At 41.0% G+C, this 23,032-nt stretch overlaps 1 long non-coding RNA gene across 1 annotated transcript; it reads left to right on the top strand.

Annotated features, from left to right (window-relative positions):
* The first annotated feature begins 381 nt into the window (after positions 1-381).
* LOC308612557 lies at positions 382-20,695 on the top strand. Its single transcript, XR_014015123.1, has 3 exons — positions 382-469; positions 2,005-2,159; positions 20,381-20,695. It is a non-coding gene; the product is annotated as an uncharacterized lncRNA (long non-coding RNA).
* Positions 20,696-23,032: the final 2,337 nt, after the last annotated feature.

The raw sequence follows: 23,032 nt of genomic DNA, 5'->3' as shown, positions 1-23,032 counted from the left end.
CTCTTTTTCCATCTCATTTAGCTTGCGCTGGACACTTCGAGTGATGGGAGCTTACCACCTCACAAGGCAGGCTGCCCAACCCGTCCTGAGAACAGCAATACTTATGACAAAGATGCCAATACAGTCACCATATATGGAGCTTTTCTTTTGGATCAGAGGCACTGGATAGATGCTACTGGTTCCAGAGGCTAAGCATTATTTATCCCCCTTTTACAGTGAAAGAAACCGAAACTCAGAGGTTTAGTGGCGTACTCAGCGTCTCAGAGGTGGTGAGAGACGGGCCGGGATTCCAGCCACCCCGGGGGCGGGGCCGGTGGGCCCACGTGCTTCCCGGGGCGCAGCAGGTCCCCGGAGCAGGGGCGGGGGTGACTCTTGGGAGGAGGGAGGGAGCCGGGCCGCCACGTCGCCGGCCCTGCGCAGGCTGCACACTCCGCTCCGCCCACAGCCCTCCCGGGCCTCCCCATAGAAGGTAAGCCCGGGCAGGATCCCACGAGCGCTGGCGGGGCCTGGCGTCCTGCTGGTTTCAGTTTCTGAAGAGCCCGGCCCTGAACAAACTGGGAGGCTGGGAGGAGGGTTCTGGAAGCCTTCCCAACAGATAGCAGATTAACTCCCTGCTGCCTGGGAGCCACCCGCGTGGGAACGAGCTGGGTTACCAGCGCGCGGCCTCCCTGGTGGGTGACAGTCCCTGCGGGCGGGCTGGGCACCCCCGGCTGCCCAGAGCCACCTTGGCTCAAGGTTCCAGGTCCAGTCAGGCTCTGGCCAGGACAACCAGGCTGCGAGACTAGGCGGCCGCCCCAGGCCCACCCTCCAAATATGGAGACATCTTCCTGCTTCAGCCTGGCTTGTCCCTCCCTGTCTAGGGCGTTGGTGTTACACAGTGTTAGCAAAATGCTTAGAATGTTTGTTTTCTTTCTGAGAAAGAGGCTGAGGGACATTGCCAAGACCAACATGAACTCAAACCCAGGGCATTCTCTGTCAGACATTCTTCTGGACAGACAGACCTGGGTCTGAGTACCACTTCTGCCACTTCGTAGCCGGTGACCTTTGTGTAAATTTCTTCATCTCTCTGAGCCTTGCTGTCCTCATCTATAAAATGGGGATAGTTATAGCTATCTCTAAGATATGTTCTGAGGAATAGATTAGATAGAGATTACACATATTAAGTATTTAGTGCCCGCAATCAACGTCAATTAACATTATTATTATATTGTTATTACCAATGACTAATAATGACACTCAGGATTATTACTAATGCTACTGTGAGCATAGGTGTAAAAAAATAGGCTCAATTAAAAGTTTTTACCGAGGGAAATAGTTTTATGAGATGTAAATAAAGAAAGAGGAATAACTCTGGGCTGGAAAGTATATACACATGACCTCACATAATATTCAAACAGCTTCACAAAGCAAGTGTTATACAGGTGGGAGAGTTGAGGCTCCTGGAGGTTAAGTAACTGGCCCACATCATACACTGAGTTAGTACCTGGGGTCCTGGCCTCCCTCCTTCTGGGTGCCCCTTAAACCCCAGCTAGTCCACACCTGCCAGCCTCAGCAGAGGTGCCTCCATCTACAGGGAATGCCTTCTCTTCCCCCAGTGTGGAGGAAAAGGAGTGAGCTCTGGAAAGTGGATAAAGGTCACTTCCTCCAGGCAGCTTTCCTAATTCTCTCCCTCTTCCCCTTGTAGAACAAACCCTCCCTCTTTTGTTCTCCTGGTGCCTGTAGCAAGTGACTGCACACCCTTGTGGACTGTGTCTCTTCTCCAGGGAGTGTGCTTCTCTGAGGCAGACACTGTACACTTTTTTCACCTTGGGAGGGTCAGTATGGTGTTGTAATTAAGTACAGGCTTAGAAGCCCAACTGCCCAGGCTCAAACCCAGGCTCAAATCTTGGCTTTACCACTTGCTGGCTGTAGGGCTTGAATAAGTAACTTCATTTCTCTCTGCCTCACTTCTCTTATCATAAAATGGAAATTAACAATAAGATCAGCCTCATGGCCTTGCTGTAGGATTGAACGAACATCTAGATCTGTGTAGATCTAAATATACCACTGCGAATCTCTTGAGTGACAGATGTCCATTGAATGAAGACGGGATTGCTGAGGTCCTGAATTTTGCTTGTTAACAGAAAGTGAAACATAAAAAGAATGTCACTGAGCATGGGGTAAGTGTCGAGGGACCTAAGACCTGGTCCTGAATCTGTCTGTAACAATGTGTGGACTTGGGCCTGCCTGTCTCTTCCTCACTCTCTCCAACTGAAAGAGAAGTTTGGCTCCCACAGCTGGATGGTCTTTGCAAAGTAATATTCAGTGGTATTAATTCTTTGCCTGTAGGGCTTTTACTGGGGTAATGTTCCAAGTCATACCCAGAAATAAATGACTGGCTCACCATTGGAAGCACAAACCTCAACCACTGGTAGGTGATTGTGTTAACCGTGATTATGGCCAGCTTTCACTGAGCACATATTAGTGCTGGGCCTTGGGCCGTGTGCCATCATTATCCTGTTTATTTTTCTCAATAACCCTATAAAGAGGTATTACTGTGATCCTGTGTTACAGCTGAGAAAACAGAGGCTCAGAGGTTGGAAGTAGTTGGACAGGGAGTACAGTCCTGTTTGTCAGATTCCAATTCCCTACTGCCTGTGAGAATCCTCCCTAGAGCCTGTTCAAATACCTGTGAGGACAAGGAACCTATTATCTTTCAAGCCAGTCCATTATTAGGCATCCTGAATAGCTGAGAAGGTTAAAGCTGCCATTTTTACATTTGCTTCATGACTTTGGACCTAGACTCAAGGCAGTCATGGCTTAGGTACAGGGTTAAGGGAAGGGAGATTATAAATCCCCCCACCCCACCCCCTGGAAGTCTTCAGGAGCAGTTTACTACAGAGTGGTCAGAAGACAGAAGCCTCTGTTCTCACCTTTCTGGGTCTGGCCCAGACCTCTCATCCACAGAGTCTGACCTGGGGATAGAGCTGAGGGATGTATTTCAGTACAGCCTAGACTGGGATTGGTTGAATGCAAAGAATCAGAAATTTGTGTCTGTAATCACCAGTCAGTTGGTATACATTCCCTTGGGGGTGGTATTTCAGGGAACATGTAAACGGAAAGCTTGGAGCAAGTCAGGACTGCAAAACTGAAAGGAGAGATTTTTTTTTTTATGGTTCCCTGGGGAGGCAGGGCTAGTTTATTTATTTATTTTAATTTTTTTGGCTGCGTTGGGTCTTCGTTGCACTGCATGCGGACTTTCTCTAGTTTCGACGAGCGGTTGCTACCGTTCATTGCGGTGTGCGGGCTTCTCATTGCAGTGGCTTCTCTTGTTGCGGAGCATGGGCTCTAGGCGCGTGGGCTCAGTAGTTGTGGCTCGCAGGCTCTAGAGCTGAGGCTCAGTAGTTGTGGCGCACGGGCTTTGTTTCTCTGCGGCATGTGGGATCTTCCCAGACCAGGGATCGAACCCGTGTCCCCTGCCTTGGCAGGCAGATTCTTATCCACTGCACCACCAGGGAAGCCCTTAAAGGAGAAATTGGCTCCAGGATTACTGACTTTGCCTGGCTTTGTTCGGTTTGTCCCTTTACCAAAAATAAATATCCTGCTTGAATAGCTATAGAGACTCATCATTGCCAACAAGATGAAGTCCAAAGTCAATGGGGTGGCACTCAAGGCCCTTCACTATCTAGTCCCAATTCACCCTTTTCACTTCTTCCCCCATTGTACACCCAATCCTATTTCCAGCTAGAGAATTCCATACGGTTCCCTAAATACTCCATGTTTGTTCCCTCCTCCATGCCTTTGTATATGCTATTCTTTTTGCCCATGGCATGCCAACAAATGTCACATCTAGATGACACCAATCCCATTTTAAAACATGTTGTATTTCCTCTTCAATTCCCAAGACTTTTCCAAATAGTCCCTGCAAAGAGAGAATCTTGGCTGCCTTTTTAGAATTGCAACTAAACACATAAATAAACAAATCAAGGAACATCAAAGGGAAACATTTAGAGTTAGGGCATTGAGTGCCCTAACCAAAAGCATTACCAAAAGCATTGTGGTAAAACCCAAACTCATAAGGCTGCATATCAATGTGGTTTGGAAAATCTTGCGTTACAGTACTACGAAGCTAATTTAAGGATGTTTCAAGAATGTGCTCCTAAATTGGAACAATTCACTGTGTTATGCTAAAGTCCAACAATAGGACTGAAAAGCATTGTTAGGGGAACCTCTGTAACTTGTTCAGGAAGTTAGCCAGGGTGGGGAAGGCTTCCCTGGGGCACTTTGGACATGTCATTTTCATCACAGGTTCCAATGTGTAAAGAAGGAGATTCAGAGCCCAGTTCTTCACAATAACAAAATGTTAGCATGAAGTCAGGTGGCCGTCTGATCTTGTTTGCCCAGGAAGTTCTGGTTTTCACCCAAGGTCCTGAAATAATTATCAATAGTTCTCCTTTTATTATCAAGTACCCTAGCGTGGAAGATAAATTGTATGTCCCGCTAGCACTAGATAACCAAACAAGAGCTTGTCTAGGTGGTTGCTTTTCTAAGGCTCTGCCATCTGTTGGATGTCAGTCCACTCTTCCAGACACAGCCTTTGTCCCTTCCTCTGTGACAGATTAATAGCTCTGCCTACACACTCTCAGGGCACTTAACCTTCACTCACTCTTTTTCCCACCAGGCTTTGGGCCTCCTCACCAAGCACCAGGCTGTATTCTGTGTGTCTCCTTGTGTAAGTCCCAGACACAGTGGGCTCTTAGCAAGAGGTTGTGGAGTGAATTATTTTGGAAAAAAATATATTCCCCAAGAAGTTTTTGTTTGGGTTTACTTTATTTGCAGTCATCAAAGGAATAAAAAAGGCTTCATAAGAACTTGCCTTTATACCTAAACACTGAAAGGTAGATATGAAATACAAAAGTCTTCCAAAGGAAAGTCAAGAAATATTTAGGAAAATGACAAGAAGTGCCCGCACATGATTTTTCATTGTTGTTGTTAAATGTTAAAAAGTATCAAGCCTCTTGGTGAGTCCTTTAAATTCATAATTTGAGTAGTGACCGCATTTGCACTAAAAAGAATCAGACTTCTTTCTACTTTCCTATATCCTTCTTAAACAAGTGTGTATCACTTTTTCTTGTACTTTTCCTTGAGCAGGTATGTTTTTTCTTTAGTAAGTATGTATTACTTTTTAGCTAGAAAAGTTTTTATTAGAAAAGATACAAATGTTGAAATAAAACAAAGTCAGTTTTCTAAAAGCTTTGAAAGATCATTTAGATAAACCCTTTTATTCCATATTCCAAAGAGTCTGTGTGTTGGGGGGAGAGGAGAAGGCGCAGGAAAACTCAGACACTAACAGAGGCCCAGAGTATTTAAACGATGCAACAGAAGCTCACGGCCAGTAAGTGGCAAAGTCAATATCTGGACCTAGTTCTCTGAATCCATGTCTTTTGATCCCTGCACAACACCCCTCTAATTCTTTTGGACTGACAACGAGCCTTTGAGCAGGGACACTCTTATTTTTTCATACCTGGAGTTAGATGTGAGCTCCCTGCCTCAACGAGGCTTATTACATGGATACAGTTAAACCATGCACAGCCCCAAATTCAGAGTCGAGGAGAAAAATGGTGCAGGGGTTAGGGTTTGCATCATGAGCAAATCAGGCAAGCTGGGGTTCAGATCCTGATTCCCCACTTACTTGCTGAGTGACTTTGGTCAAGTTACTTAACCTCTCTGAGGCCTAGCTTACTTAATCTCTCTGAGGCTTAGTTTCCCCCTCTCAGATGGGGAGAACAGTAAGTGTCTTGTAGGATTTGGTGAGGTTTAAATGAAATAGCATATGGAAAGCACTCACCAGTTTCTGAAAGTAGTAAACATTCAAAAATTATAGGCATTAATATAATTATATAATATTAATATATTAATATTATAAGTTAACTATTATATAATTTTATATCAGAGTTATTGTAATTATTACTACCCTACTCATCAAGCTTGCACTGAAGGAGAGCTTATCAATTTCAAATAGGGACACAGCCAACAATTCGTTCCTAATACCCATATGCCAGTCCCCAAAGCAGCTTAACCTAAGAAACCTGTTTCTGAGGAGGTGGTGATTGACATAGGAATTGTACGTAGAGAAGCCTGTGTGACTGGTTCCTTTGCTATCGGGCATTTTCCTATGTTCCTAGAGTCGTTGATAGTACATTTTCTTTGTTTGTCTGTTTGTTTTGTTTTTTGGCTTGGGCTTTGCAAAACTTCCTGGTGGGTAGTTTTAGTCATCCTTCCTAGCAGTTTGCAAGAGTAGGTTAAGAAGCTGGAGATCATAAAAAATGTCCTGATATGTCAGAAAAAGGGAAAAAGAAGGAAGATGGCGCCTCATGTTTATTCACTTGAAATATTGCTGACTAGTTCTTTCTTCTTTAATCTTTCATGGTGACTTTCTTTTCTTTCTCTTTTTTCTTTTCTTTTCTTTCCTTTCTTTCTTTCCTTCCTCCCTCCCTCTCTCTCTCTCTCTTTCTTTTTTTCTTTCTTTCCCCCTACCTCTACAGACATCCGTTTACCATGAAAATAAAAGTAACCCTGATACCCTGGCAACTACCAAACAAACCCATTCATTCAAGCACTAACCAGCTCATCTGCTATATATTGCTAAATACCCACTGCATTAGGTCCTAGGCCAGGTGTAGACGTGCAGGTTACATAAACTGTCTATGGAATAGGAACAGACCTGGGTTCCAACCTCAGCTTCACTAGTTACTATAGATTTGATCTTGGTCAGATTAGCCACTTACCCTCTGAACCAACTCCTTCTCTCAAACTCCCTGTCTCAGTCATGGCACCATCCTCCTCCTCCAGTCCCTGTTCAGAACCTGGGAATGATTTTATTCTCCTTGTTAACCCTCTTCCTCATGTCTAATCAGTCCCTCAGGGAAGCAGGATTTAACTCCTAACTAGCTCTTGAATGTGTCTTCACCATCATCTCCATTCCATTCAACAGATATTCCCTGACAGCCTGCTCTGTCCCAGACTCTGCTGGGCATGAGGATACCTTTCCCCAAGGAGCTTCCAGACTGGTCAGATACACCCATAGACACACAATTCCCCTACAGTGAATGTGTGTGATGGTAATAAAAGCCCACATTTATTGCACCCTTAACACTGCTAGATGCTGTCCTAAGTGCTTTAAATGTATTAAATCATTTAATCATCACAATAACCCGAAGAGATAGGTACTATTATTATCTTTATTTTATAGATAAGGAAACCTAGACAACAGAGTAAATAAGCAACTTGCTCAAGGTCACACAGCTAGGCAGCCATTGAGGCAGAATACAGTGGTTTAAAAAGCTTCAAAGCCAGCTAAAAAGCCATTGCTGTTAACCACCACCGAACTCTGCCTCTGCTTATGGACCCAGGAGAAGGGTTTCCGGGCACCAGAGGAGGAGCTTCTAATGGAACTGAAGGTCCATTGAGCTGCTGTCTGTGCTGAGCCTTAAAATCTGAGTAGGAGTTAGCCAGAGAAATCCTCCCCATGCCCACTGCCACCGCCCAGCATGGGCCCTAACCTTGACCAACCTCTTCATTGTTCCCACTCCATCAGTCTATTCTTCCGACCTGCACCAGTGAGCTTTCTAATCAAATCCAATCAGACTCATAGATACAGAGAACAAACTAGTGGTTATCAGTGGGGAGAGGGGAGGGGCAAGTTAGGAGTGGGGAATTAAGAGGTACCAACTGCTATGTACAAAATAAGATACAAGGATATATTGTACAGCAGAGGGAATATAACCAATATTTTATAATAACTATAAATGGAGTATAATCTTTAAAAACTGTGAATCACTATGTTGTACACCTGAAACAGATGTATCGTAAATCAACTATACCTCAATTTTAAAAAAATCTGACCATCTCACTGCTTTTCTGCTTTCATTTTAGAATGTCTTTCCCTCGTCTATAGGGGAGAGTCAAAACTACCCCGCAGGACCTCTGCCTCGCTCTCAGCTTTGCTCCCACCTCCCCCCACCTGAGCCACGCCGAAGCACTTGTGGTCCTCTGAGTGCACAGGCTCACTTCTGCCTCTGTGGGTGTCAGGTGTCGGATCCCACTCCCTCAGCTCCTGTGGACCCTTCCAGGCTCAGCTCCTTTCAAGGACGCCTTCCTGGATCCCACAGGCAAAGTAGAGTACTGTCAACAGCATGCTCATCACACCCCAGATATTCTTATTTTAGCTTCTCCCCCTGAATCGGAGCAGTCGGCTTCTGAATCTGTCTCCTCCGTTACACAATGAGCCCTTTGAGGAGTACTGGGCTCTCCTCACAGGGCCTGACATCTAATGAATTCCTAGAATGAATGAATGAGTGAATAAATGAATGAATGAGTATTGAGAACAAGGACAACTTTTATGTCTTTTTATCTCTTGCAGCTCATAGTAGAGTGCTGAGGACATGGACATGTCCAGTTAAATATTGACTTACACATCTGTGGGGTACAATCAGAACTATGAGAGGGTAAATGCCTTCCACGAAGCCAGAAATATATCATGAGAAAAGCACTGGACAGGTGATTAGGACATCTGGGCCCCATCGCCAATTAGCTCTGTGGCCATGGGCAAGACATTAACATTTCTGAGCCTCCACTTTCCCAGCTATAATACTGCTGTGAAAAGTGCAAGAGGGCATGGATGCTGAAGAAATCTGTGAAGTGCTGGATCAACCAGTGGGACTCAAAGGCATGATTCCTCCAGCTAATCTCCAAGTATCAATCTAAGTTGGGTTTACTCAGTGCTACTGCAGGCCATGGGGCAAGCCTTTCCCACCCTTTCTCCTCTTCTTGGTCTGAGTCCAGGAAGATTTCCATCTGTACCTTGTTCGCAAGCCAGACTCCGAACCTAGTGTTTGGAAAAACAGGCAAATTATATTCTCCCAGGTGTATCCTGTCTACATACTGAGCTGTAAGGCCAAGTTTGTTCTCAGAATAAAGTGAGTACATGCATGTGTGTGTGTGTGTGTGTGTGTGTGTGCGTGCACATGTGTGCGTGCTTTCATTAGCAGGGCAGAGTTCAGGATAATAAAGGCAACTGTGGGGTAATGCTGAGAGCTCTGAACTTGGCATCAGAATATTTGGGTTTTAATTCCCACCATTGTCACTTCTGTACTGGATGACTTTGGTTATATTCTTAACCTCCTGTAGCCTCCCTCCCTCATCTCTAATATGAAGGCAATAAATTTGCCACAGATTCATTGTAAAGATTAAGTGAAATAAGGAATGTAAGGCAGCGATCCCAGAACCTGGTGTGTGGTATGTACTATATTGATGTTTGCTTGTTGATTTTTACTTGTATTAATAATAACAGTGTCTAATGTTTTCTAGATGCTTTCTAAGCATTTCACATGTATTATATTTTTTAAGTCTCATCACAGTTTTAAAAGAGAGATCTTATTATCCCATTCTAAAGACTAGGAAATTGAGGCTTTAATAGGTTAAACATCTACTCCAAGGTCACAATAGAGCTGGTAATTAAGAGAGCCAGGGCTCAGATGCATGTCTCTCTATCCTAAACTGAGGCATTTGGGACTTGCAATGCAAATATGTCTTAAGTCAACATTTTCCTCATTATCCTACTAAGAAATTATACTAAAGACACAATAGGAACAGGGGAAAAAAGCTGAAGATTCAAGTAATTGAAATATAAGCTTAATTACATAAGTATCTATGCAAACATGCACACTAAGAAAGATAATGTTGTTGACTGAAATTGGTTTGTTAAGAAGAAGAAGAGGAAGACAAGCACACTAATTGTGTCATTGCTAAGAGTAACGAACTAATAGATACTGTGCAAAAAGTAGAGAGAACTAAAGGTGTTACATAAAGATATAATTAACATGGTAACCACTAGAACAGAAATACAAACCATCCTAAATAGCAGAAAAACTATACGTAAAAATAACAAAACCATTTATACAGTGAATGTCATAAATACATAAATAATTGTAAATAAAGGCTAACTACCTTCTGATTCCAGCCAAGATGGATAAGACAGACTGAATTTACTCCCCCACCCAGAAACAACCAAAAAGACCAGACAAAATATATTAAGCAATGTTTTTCAAGACTCTTGATATCTGGAAATGAAGAACAGTTATCTCTGAAAGACAGGAAACAAATAAGGTGAGCCCTACAACTGCCCCAGTTTACTATCTTGAGAGAGTTTTCAGTTTTTGGCATAAGGAAGGAATCCAGGCAGAGCCTAGAAGACTCCCTGAGTTGAGGAGATGAAGCTGAGAGTTGCAGAGAGACAAAGGCAGATAGAATTCACAGGACAGAGTACTGAGAGGAAAGACTCACAGACAGAAGACTTTGAAGAGCTGCACAGGGTTTTGGTCAGCACACACATGAGGAAGTTATCCAAGACCAGGGAAAGAACCCTCCAAAAGGATTAGCACTCTTGCATTTGTCAGTAACTCATGGGTCAAAGACGAAATCAAAGGAAATTATAAAGTATTTGGAACTTAATGAAAATAAAAATACTTCATATTAAAACTTGTAGAATGCTGCTAAAGCAGTACCTATAGGAAAATTTATAGCACTAAATGCTTATATTAGTAAAAAAGAAAGATCTCAGATCAATGACTTCAGCTTCTACCTTAAGAAACTAGAAACAAAAGAGCACATCAAACCCAAAATGAGCAGCAGAAAGGAAATCGTAAAGGTCAGAGCAGAAAATATGGACTAGAAAACAGAAAAGCAATGGAGATAATCAATGACAATGGAAGTTTGTTCTTTAAGGAAGTCAATAAATCAATAAAACTTTAGTTGGACTAATCAGGAAAAAAAAGAAGAGACATTTTCAATATCAAGAATAAGAAAGGCAACATCACTTCAGATATTAATAGGATTACTAGGGAATATTATGAACAATGCTATGCCAATAAATTTGAAAACTTAGATGAAATGGACAAATTCCTTGAAGAATACAAACTACTAAAGCACACTTAAGAAATAAACCTGAATTGCCCTCTGTCAGAGAAAGTGAATTTGTAGTTAGAGACTAATTCTAGGCCCAACTGGCTTCATTGGATGAATCTTACCAAACATTTAAGGAAGATTTTACACAATCTACACAAACTCTCCCAGAAAATTAAAAGGAACTAATTCTGTGGTATCAGAATTACACTGATACCAAAACCGGACAAAGAAAAAAAAATAAACAAAAACAAAAACCTACCAGCCAACATTCCTCATGAACATAGAGGCAAAAATTTAAACAAAATTTTAGCAAATTGAATTGAACACATATAAAAATAGTAATACTTATGACCAAATGGAGTTTATCCAAGGAATGAAAAGTTGGTTTAATATTAAAAAATAAGCCAATGACATTTATCATATTAACAAAGTAAAAAAAAACACACATTATGTTTATCTCAATAGATGAAATATCCATTCCTGATAAAAACTCTTCCTAGCAAGCTAGGAATAGAAGGGAACTTTCTCAACCTGTTAAATGGTATCTATGAAAAACCTACAGCTAACATCCTACTTAATAGTAAAAGAATGACTGCTTCCCCCTAACACTGCGAAAAAACAATGATATCAACTCTCATCACATTTTATCAACATTGCAATGGAGTTCCTATCCAGTGCAATAAGGCAAGAAAAAAATAAAGGGAATCCAGATTAGAAAAGAAGAAATAAAATTCTCTTTATTCGTAGACAACATTATAGTCTACAGAAAATCTGATAGAATCTAGAACAAAGCTACTAGAACTAATGGGTTCAGCAAGGTCGCAGGATACAAGATTAATATTAAAAATCAATTGTATTTCTATTTAGTAGTAATGAAAAATTGGAAATTTAAGTTGTGGAAAATAATATTTACAATAGCATTACAAAAATGTGAAATACTCAGGGATAAATCTGACAAGAGATGTGCAAGACCTGTATATTAAAAACTATAAAACATTGCTGAGAGAAGTAACAGAAGACTTAAGTAAATGGAGAGATGCATCTTCTTCATGAGACCGGAGACCTAATATTGTTAAGATGTTAGTTCTACCCAAGTTAATCTATAGATTCAACACAATCTCAATCACAACCTCAGTGGACATTTTTGTATCAATTGACAAGCTATTTCTAAAATCAGTATGGAAATATAAAGGACCTTGAATAACCAAAACAACTTTGAAAAATAATAAAATTAGAGACTTACACTACCTGATTTCAAAATGTATTATAAAGCTGCAGGTATCAGAATAGTGTGGTATTGGTGAAAAGGCAAACAAATAATTCAATGGAACAGAATAGAGAATCAATAAGTAGAGCCATACATATATGAACAATTGATTTTTGACAAAGGTGTAAAGGCAATTTAGTGGGAAAGGATAGTCTTTTCAACAAATGGTACTAGGACAACTGGATAATCTATATCCAATTGCAAAAATATTGAACTTTGATTTATACCTTGCATCATGCACAAACGTTAACTCAGAATGGATCATAGACATAAATGTGAAAACCCAAACTATAAAACTTCTTAAAAAAAAGCAGAGAAGAAAATTTTTGACCTTGAGTCAGAAAGTTTTCTTAGATACAACATCAAAACCATGATCCATAAAAGAGCAAATTGATAAATTGGACTTCATCAAAAATTAAGAACCTAATTTTTCTTGAAAGATACTATTAAGAGAATGAAAAGACAAGCCATCAACTGGGAGATAATGTGTGTAAAGCTTATATCTGTAAAGTGCTTGTATACAGACTATAGTTGACCCTTGAACAACCGTGTGGATTTTCAACCCTCCACATGGTTGAAAATCCATGTATAACTTTCAGCGGCCCTCCATATCCAGTTCCACATTCGTGGATTCAACCAACCACAGATCATTTAGTACATGTTTATTGAAAAAAAATACACATATAAGTGGGCCCACACAGTTCAAACTGATGTTGATCAAAGGTTAACTGTATATAAATAACTCTCAAAACTCAGTAATGAGAAAGCAATCCAAAAGGCTTAAACAGACATTTCACCAAAGGAAATATGGATGACAAATAAGCATACACAAAAAGCTCAACATCATTAGGGAAGTGCAAATTCAGACCATAATTAAATACCACTACATGTGTATTAGAATAAGTACAGTTAGAAAGACTGACCATTTCTAGTGTAGGCTAGGATGTGGAACAACCAGAACACTCATGCACTGATAGTAGGACTATAAAATGGTACAACTACTTTGAAAATAGTTTGGAAGTTTCTTATGATGTTAAACATGCACCTTTCTTGTCATTCCACTTCTAGGTATTATCTAAGAGAATAACTTTTAATTTAGACAGAGAATTTTTAATACAATATTAATATGAATATGTATATGAATGTTTATCACAGGTTTATATGTAATAGCTAAGAACTGGGAATAACACAAATGTTCATCAACAGGAGAATGCATCAACAAATTGTGGTATATTTATACAATACAATACAATTCTACTCAGCAATAGAAAGGAATGAAGTATTATACATCCAGCAATAAGGATGAATCTTAAAATTATGCTGTATGAATACAAGTCAGACAAAAAAAGAATATATATTGTATGATTCCATTGATAGAAAAATCTAAAAAAATGCAAACAAATCCATAGTGGTAGAATGCAGATCTGTGTTTGCTGGGGGTGTGAGTGGGAAGTGGACTAGGATGGGAGGGAGAGATTGCAAAAAGCTTGAGAAAAATTGGGGGCATGATGAACATGTACACTATCTAGATTGTGGTGATGGCTGTATACATACATACGTATACATATATATGTCAAAAGTTATCAAAGTGTACATTTTGAAGATATTCACTTTATCATATGAAAATTATACTTCAATAAAGTTGGTACAAAAAACCCATTACTTTAAAAGTAAAATGTATGTAAAGTTGAGAATATAGCATACAACTAGATGACAGAAATAAGAGCCAAACATATCTCTTATATCAATAGGTATAAATGGGTATTAACTCACAAAAACACTATCAGACTGAATCACAAAGCAAAATTCAAATTTACCCAGAAAGGTTAAAAAGGTGGAAATGTGTGACAGGTAAATGCAAATTGAAAGAAAGCTGAGGTTGCCCATTCATATGAGAAAACGTTGAATTCTGGTTTAAAAAAATGCTAAGCCAAACAAGGAAGATATTGTATAATGGTAAAGGGTGCAATTCACAATGAGGGTATAAGAATTTTGAAAATCAGTGAACCAAATTACACAGCAGCAATATTCATACAACAGAAATTATAAGAGATGCAAGAAGACATTAACAACAATAAGATCATGGTATTAAAAGGTAATTTATATACTTACCTGGCAGGGGAGATACCATGATCATGAAGGTGGTTTTCCTAGGGCATGGCTTATGCATTGCGCTACGGATGTGCTGACCCCCGTGATTTCCCCAAATGTGGGAAACTTGACCACATAATCTGTGGTAGTAGGGGAAAAAATGTTTAAAAAAAAGAGGTAATTTATCCTCTTAGACTCTGATAGATCAAGCAGATGGATAAATAAATAAATATAATAAATATCTAAACAACAAATATAAAGCAAATCTAATTGATATATAGTTGTCACTTAGTATCTATAGGGAATTGGTTCCAGGACCCCCGTGGACACTAAAATCTGCAGATGTTCAAGTTCCTTATATAAAATGGTGTACTGTGTGCATATAATCTATGCACATTTTCCCTTACACTTTAAATTATCTCTAGGTTACTTACAATACTTAATACAAGGTAAATGCTGTGTTAAATAGTTGTTGGAGTGCAGCAAATTCAAGTTTTGCTTTTAGGAAATTTCTTGTTTCTTTTTTTTTCCCCTGTGTATTTTTGATCTGTGGTTGGTTGTATCTGTGGATGTGGCATCTGTGGATATGGAGGGCCAACTGTATTTCAAACTGTGTAATCTGAAAGTGGAGACAACATCTTATGGTTTTACAAATCCCATTTTATACTCACAAAATTTGTCATATAATAGGTGCCCAAACTAAAAAATTCTAAAATGCAGAAACACTTATGGCTATATTCTCTTCTTACAAAGCAAGAAAAATAGAAATTAAAATAAAATTTAAAAATAAATTTAGAGGGCTTCCCTGGTGGCGCAGTGGTTGAGAGTCCGCCTGCCGATGCAGGGGACGCGGGTTCGTGCCCCGGTCCGGGAGGATCCCACATGCCGCGGAGCGGCTGGGCCCGTGAGCCATGGCCGCTGAGCCTGTGCGTCCGGAGCCTTGCTCCGCAAGGGGAGAGGCCACAACAGTGAGAGGCCCGCGAACCACAAAAAGAAAAAAAATAAAAAATAAAAAAATAAATTTAGAGATTTATGTATTTCAGTTAAATAACTTTTAATTCAGACAGAGTTTTAAGCAACATTAATAAAAATATCATGTATTAAAACCATGGAATACTACAAAAGCAGTTTCAGAGGTAAATTTATACCTCAATATTTGTATCAATTGAAAAGTACAGGAGGTGGGCTTCCCTGGTGGCGGCGCAGTGGTTAAGAATCTGCCCGCTGACAGAAATAGAAACACAGATGTAGAGAACAAACGTATGGACACCAAGGGGGGAAAGTGGTGGGGGTGGTGGTGGTGGTGTGATGAATTGGAAGGTTAGGATTTACGTGTATACACAGATGTGTATAAAATGGATGACTAATAAGAACCCGCTATATAAAAAAATAAATAAAATAAAATTCAAAAAAAAAAAAAAAGAATCTGCCTGCCAATGCAGAGGACACGGGTTCAAGCCCTGGTCTGGGAAGATCCCACATGTCGCGGAGCTAGTAAGCCCATATGCCACAACTACTGAGCCTGTGCTCTAGAGCCCATGAGCCACAGCTATGGAGCCCGCGTGCCACAACTACTGAAGCCTGTGTGCCTAGAGCCCATGCTCTGCAACAAGAGAAGCCACCGCAATGAGAAGCCCGCGCACTGCAACCAAGAGTAGGCCCTGCTCGCCACAACTAGAGAAAGCTGGCACGCAGCAGCAAAGACCCAACACAGCCAAAAATAATAATAAAAGAAAAAAAAAGAAAAAGAAAGTACAGGAGGGACTTCCCTGGTGGTCCAGTGGTAAAGAATCCACCTTACAATGCAGGGGAAGCGGGTTCGATCCCTGGTCAGGGAACTAAGATCCTATATGCTGCGGGCCAACTAATCCCGTGTGCCGCAACTACTGAGCCCGCATGCCTCAAAGAGAGAGCCCATGTGCCACAAACTACAGACCCACGTGCTCTGGAGCCTGCACGCCATACCTAGAGAAGAGAAAACCCACACGCCACAACTAGAGAGAAGCCCGTGCACCTCAAAGAAAGATCTTGCTTGCCTCAACAAAAATCCTGCATGCCTCAACTAAGACACGACACAACCAAAAATAAATAAAAGAAATAAATAATAAATCTTTTTTTTAAAAAAGTACAGGAACTGATGGACCAAACGTATGTCAAAAAGTTAGAAAAAAAATAGCCAAATTGTTGGAAAGCAGAAGGAATAAGTTAATAAATTAAAAAATTTAATGTTAGAAAACAGATCAGAATGAGTGAATGAATGAATGAATGAATGAATAAATAAATAAATAGACTGATTCTTTTTTAAAAGCTAATACAACACAATAGATGAAATACTAGGTCACCTAATCACTGAAAAAGCTTTGGGGAAGAGGGGTGTGGAGAAAGGGCAATTACTAAAAATTATAGAAACATGAGAGTACAATCAAGAAACAATAAATTAAAATAAATATATGATTCTCCTTTGCAAACATTTTTTTCTAAAAATCTGGATGAAACAATTTTTGAGGAAAATGCAGTATACCAAAACTGAGCCTAGAAGATATAGAAAATCTAAACAGATTGATCTGTATAGAAGAAATAGAGAAACTAGTCAATGTTGTACTCCCTTTCCCAAATTTCACGCCTAAAGAATTTCACCAGAAAATCCTACAAAGCCCTTAAAGCAAATAACGACAGTTGTATTTAAACTGTCAGGTCATAAAATAAAAACTTTCAAGTTTTCTTTCTTTTTTTTTTAAGAAGTGAGAATTCACTGCTATCAAAATCTAACAAAGATTACACAAGAGATGGCTACCATTGATTCAAAAATCCTAAATGAAATATTAACAAACAGGATGAAGCAATCAATTAAAAGAATAATACATCATAACCAAGTTGGGCTTAATCCAAAGCAAGGACGGTTCAGTATGATTCATGATATTAGTAGATATAAGAAGAAAAACAACATAATCATCTCCATAGATACTGAAGAAGCATTTCACAACATTCAACAGCTGTTTTTTTAATTTTTAAAAAACCATTGAAATAAGGACTTTTGAATATTCCACATGTGTCTCAATCCAAAAGCTAGCATTATACTAAATGAAGAAATTCTCATCCTGTATTGTCCAATATGATAATTACTACCCACAGGTAGCTATTTAAATTTAAATTAATTAAGACTAATAAAATTCCTCAGTCTCAATAGCCACATGTCAGGAGTCCAAGAGCCCCACATGGCTAGATGTACTCTTTAGAAGTGGTCTCCTAAGAATGCCCACTATTACCACTACACTATACTAGAGGCAAAAATATTAATACATAATTGGAGGCATAAATATTAGAAAAGAAGATTAAACTGTCTCAGTTTGCATACAATATAGTCATATACCTGGTAATACAGAGAATCAACTAAAAGCCACCATAAATAAATAGATCGTTCAGTAAGGAAGTGGCATACAAAATTAATGTACAGAAATCAATAGTCTTCACATATGCAAATCACAATTAGAATAGTAAGCATAACAGAAAAAAATCCATTTATATCATTAGCCAAAATATAAAAGTGTAGACTTTATAAGAAATATGCAGCTAAATATGAAGACAACTTTAAAACATTCCTGAACATCACAAAACAAAACTTAAATGAGAAAGTACATTGTATTTTTATACAAGAAGCTGCACTATCATAAATATATCAATTTTCCTTATGCTATTTTGTAAGTTCATCACAAGCTCAATAAAAATGCAGCATGTCCTTTTTTTTAATAAACTAGACGAGCTGATTCTAAAACTCCTGTGAACAAATAAATGATAATATCCAGGCAAACTAGGAAACAGAATATCAGTATTGGAGGGTGGCTACCTTTACTATATAGTAACACATATAATAAAACATCAATGACTTAAACAACTTGGTATCCTTTTTTTAATTGATATGGTCCAATAGAACAAAGTAAGACTAACAGTAGGCCTGTACTCTATGAGGATTTAATTCACGATGAAAGTGATGTCTCGTATCTGTAGGGAAAAGATAAACTATTCAATAAATGATGTTGGAAAAAAATGACTAGAGTTATTATGACTGCATAACAAACTGCAGCAAAACTTAGTGCCCTAAAACTATGACGTTTATAGTGTTCACAGATTCTGAGGGTCAGGATGTCTGAAAAGGCTCAGCTGGGGAGGTCTGACATGGGATGCCTTATGAAATTGTAATCAGATATTAGCTGGGGCTGTCATTATCTGAAGGCTTGACCAGGGCTGGAGAATCCACTTCTGTGGTGGCTGGCTCACATGACTGGCAAATTGGTGTCGGATATTTTCTGATACCTTTAGTTCCTCTTCATGTAAGGGTCCTCATAGCATGGTGGCTTGTTTCCCTCAGGGTGAGGAATTAGAGGATTCCAAGGTGCAAGATGCAATGCTAACTTTTATGACTTAGTCTCAGAAAGCACATGCTGTCATGAGCATCATATTCTCTCGGTCAGTTACAAAAATCCACCCAGTTCCACTTCGCTATGTAGGACTGTCAACGTCATATTGTAAGAAGAGAATGTGGGGTGGGATCTATATCGATACGGCATTCTTTGGAAAATATAAAGTGTCACAGGTAGACATTTGGATAGGCAACTTTTTGTGTATCTGTAGCTCATATTAAGATAAATACCAAATATATTCTAATATAAGTGAATCCATAAATAGAGGAAGAAAATATGGGAAAGAGAATTTCTTTGCAACCTGAGAATTAATCTAACATTATTTTAAATTCATTAAAACTAATACAATTAAAAGTTGAATTCCTCGGTTTCAATAACCACATTTCAAGGGTCCAATAGCCACATGCAGCTGAGATTCGGAAGATGAGGAAGGAGTGAAAGGGGGATGAATGGGCCGAGCACCGCAAAGTGGGGTGGGGAGCACGTAGCGCCACTGGGGCTGTAAGGAATTTACAGTGGCAGACTTATAGCCAGATTTACATATCGTCAGGATCGCTTTGGCTGTAGGATAGGGAACTGGATGGGAGGGAGGCAAAGAGGCAGGAGACCAGGCAAAAGGTAAAGAGTAGGAAGATGGCATCTGGCCTGGAGCCAGCTGCGGCTCCCCAGTGTCCACAGGTGAGACCACCCTTCTAGAATTGGGTTCAGTTCTAGGGGGCCACTTCCAGAAACCTGCAGCAAACTTGAGACTTTAGAAAGGAGCAAGAGCACAACAAGACAGTGAAGGAGTTCAAGACCAAGTGAAGGGGATGACTCAAAGCACCCGGGCAATTTAACTTGGAGTCTCAGAAACCAGACATCATCATAGCGGCCCTCAGTCTGAGTGAAGCAACTGCCAGGTCACAGAGGTCAGACTGTCCCTGGAGAAGCCGGCAGGTTCCAAGGCCAAGAAGAGGAGGTTGAGGTTTCTGGGCTTTCCCGAGGAGTGAACAAGATTTCTTTCTTTTGAAGAAGCTCAGATTCTTTTTTTTCCCTCCCTTCTTTTTGTAAAGGCATCCATCATTTGAGTCACTTGAGAATAAAACTGTTTTCCTCGAGAAGATTTCTGTGGGCGCCCGCGTAGGCGTTGGGACGGCTGCTGTCAGGGAACGGGAGAACATATGGTGGTCTGTTGTGAATGCGATCTGTTTTTTGTGTTGTTGTTAAACTTCCTCTCGTTAGCACTGGGCCTGTTATGTAAGAGCTTGAGGGTCCATATGGTTTGTTGCATAAGATGCCAAAGAGGAACACAGTTTTCTGTTGCACTGCAGCTAGTCCAATTGTGAGTTTGGGAAACATGTGGCCACAGCATCATATTTGAGTAATGAAGTCACGTAGCCCTGGATTTGAACCTCAGTTCTACCACTCGTTAGCTGTGTGATCTTGGGTAAGTAACCTAACCTCTCTGAGATTTGAACTCTCCGAGATTTTACTTCCTCCTGTGTAAAATGGTGAAAACTGTACCAACTTCACAGAGTTGTTAAGAGGATTCAGAATTAATAATACTAACTACAATTCATTGAGTAAATAAAATGTTTAGTGTTGCATGCTTTATAAATATTCTTTCTTTTAAACCTCATAGAACCCCTTGGAAATAGCTTTTATTATCTTCATGTTTCAGATGCATAAACTGAGAAGAAAAGTGATGGAATGGCTTCCCTCGCCTAATAAGAAGCCACGGAGCTAAGATTCAAACGTATGTTCCTGTACAGATGAGCCATCAAACCTGGGCTTCTTTGCCTCCAGTGCTGGTGAAGTACAAGACGTATAATGGATGCCAGTAAATGTGACCCTGGACTGTAAGCTCCCTGAGGGCAAGGCATTTGGACAATTTTATTCACTACTGAGTTCTCACACTGAAAGCGGTGCCTGGTGCAGAGGAGGCAGCCAGTAATCATTTTCAGACTAAATAAATGGATTTTGCATTCATGGCAGGGTTGCCAGCTCTGCCATTTACTAGCTGTGACCGCAGGCAAGTTACTGAGCTGGATCGTGTTTCCACGTTTTCTCCCCTGTATATTGCGGTCAATGGTGATTGACCTCCCAATAACTGCTCCATTACCTATCTTCCTCCAGCTTTATGAACCCTCTGTCCCAGGCTTACTTGTTTGTACTCTACACTACTTAAAACAGAACAAAATCCAAAACATACAACTACAACAACAAACGGACCTGTGCTTTCTAGAGCCCCATAAGACATTGTCCTTAGTGATGCAAATATATGCCAAGATTAATGTGTTATCTTCATCAGAGGGCTTTGCACTTCAGCAAGTGCCTTCTGGAAACATGGTAATGTAATCCATGCATAATTGCCTACTAGTAGAATTATAGCCAGACTATAGGCAGTTCATACCACTTGAGAATAAAACCGTATTACCTTGGCTCAGTGGAAACAAAGATGCGATCAACTAGTGATAGCTGCATGGCGGTACAAGGGGTTGTGGAGGCTTGATTGCCATCTTGGGCTAAACTGATCTTCCTATATTTTACAGATGGGGAAACTGAGGCCCCAGCAAGGAAAAATGACGTTTAAAATCAAATAGCTAATAGGTATCAGAAGCAGCATTCGATTCCTGGTCGGTCTGATTCAGAGTCCAGTGCTCTTGCCCTAATTTTCTGACCTTTTCTTGGACCTTTCTGCAGCTTCAAGACAAAGCTTCTCCCCCTCCCCCACCCCCCAAAAAAAAGAAAAGAAGAGAAAAAGAAAAGGGAAAGGGGACATCTATGGAGCATCTTCCCTGGGCTGGGCACTCTCTGTGAGACACTTTACAAACAAAAGACACTTCCGTTGATCCTCATTATAGCCTTATGAGGTGGGCAACATTACCCCCATTTTACAGATGAGGAAACAGAGTCTCAGCACCATGATGAAATTCACCTAAGACCCCAGAGCTGGAGAGAGAAGCCTGTATCCTCCTCCCCACCCCCGCTGAGGATTTGAACCCATACTCCAGGTCTAAATAGTCTTCCAACCCACAGATTCAGGACTTAAGCATCCCTGCCCTCCCACCTGCAGAACCAGCTGTGAAGCCTTGGGCAGGGGACATAACTTCTCTGGGCCTTAGTTTTTTCATTCTTAACTGAGAACAATCAGCATACATTCCTCAAAGAACGTTGTGAGAATTAAAGAAACTCAAGTACGTAAAAATGAATACAGAGCGTGGCCCCTTGTAAGTGCTTCTTCAATGTTAGTTCAAAACAAAAAAATCCAGCACATGCAGCTTCTCTGCAGTCCCCGGAGAAGGCAGAGGAGCTGCTATGGCCCATGCAGGGCCCAGGGAGGCTACAGCCCGACAGGCCTGCCGGCGCCTTCCTCCTTCGAGCAGGTTTTGGCACCCGGCCCAGGACTGAGAAGTCCCCATTCCTCTCTCCTGTCAACTCAGCAGAACAGGCTGTTTCAAGAGAAGGTGGTTCCCCCTGAGAAAATGTTCTTGCACGCCCTGGAGGCTCTTGCCCTGCACGTCGTCCCAGGATCAGCGGGGACAGGGCCTGGACCCCACCCTGCACAACCACCATTTTTTTCCAAGTCCACATCCTGACGAGTCATAAAAGGCAGTGTACACTCTGAGCAGCTGTTGTCTTAGAGCACGGTCCCCTTTGGCCTGTGAGGACGTTTCACCAGCTTCATCTCTCTGGGCCTCAGTTTCACACCCTTGAATATGGGCTGGTAATGTCTGGTCAACTATTGGGAAGGTAATCTGGGAGAGACCTCTGGAGACACGGCCTCCCCTATCTCACTGTCCATGCCTTTCTCAAATGTCTGCATCTGACCTCTGACCTCTGTCCCCTCCACCCCACCTCGCTGGCCAAGGTCACTATTGGAAGTCCAAATGACTCTTGACCTCTCAGCAGCAGGGGGAGCACTCTGTCCTTGCCGGCTCCTTGCCACCCTGTTCTCTTGATTTGCCTCTTCCCTCTCTGGCCACTCCTGATTCTCCTCTAAGGGTCCTTCCCCAGCTCCAGTCCTTACATGTTGCAATTTCTCCAAGATCCAGTCCCCAACCTCTTTTCTCCACACTCCACACACCCTCCGTGTGCCCTTACCCCTGGTTTCAGGTCCAATCCTGTTATTTAGGACACAACACTCAGTCTCTATCCTGGAGGCCTCTCCTGCCCCCAGACCATCTCTCCAGCTTCCTTCTGGGCCTCCCAGCTGTCTGACAGCCACCTCAAACTCAACCAGCCCCACACTCCACTTGTAGATTCCTCATCCTCACCTCCCAGCCATCCACCCTGTGATCCGGATCTCAGGGAAATGCACCACCATCCATTC

The sequence above is a fragment of the Mesoplodon bidens genome (assembly GCF_964165515.1).
Source record: "Mesoplodon bidens genome assembly, chromosome: 2".
NCBI lineage: Eukaryota > Metazoa > Chordata > Mammalia > Artiodactyla > Ziphiidae > Mesoplodon > Mesoplodon bidens.
The sequence above is the reverse complement of the archived record's forward strand: the minus strand, read 5'-3'. Positions and strand labels throughout refer to the sequence as shown.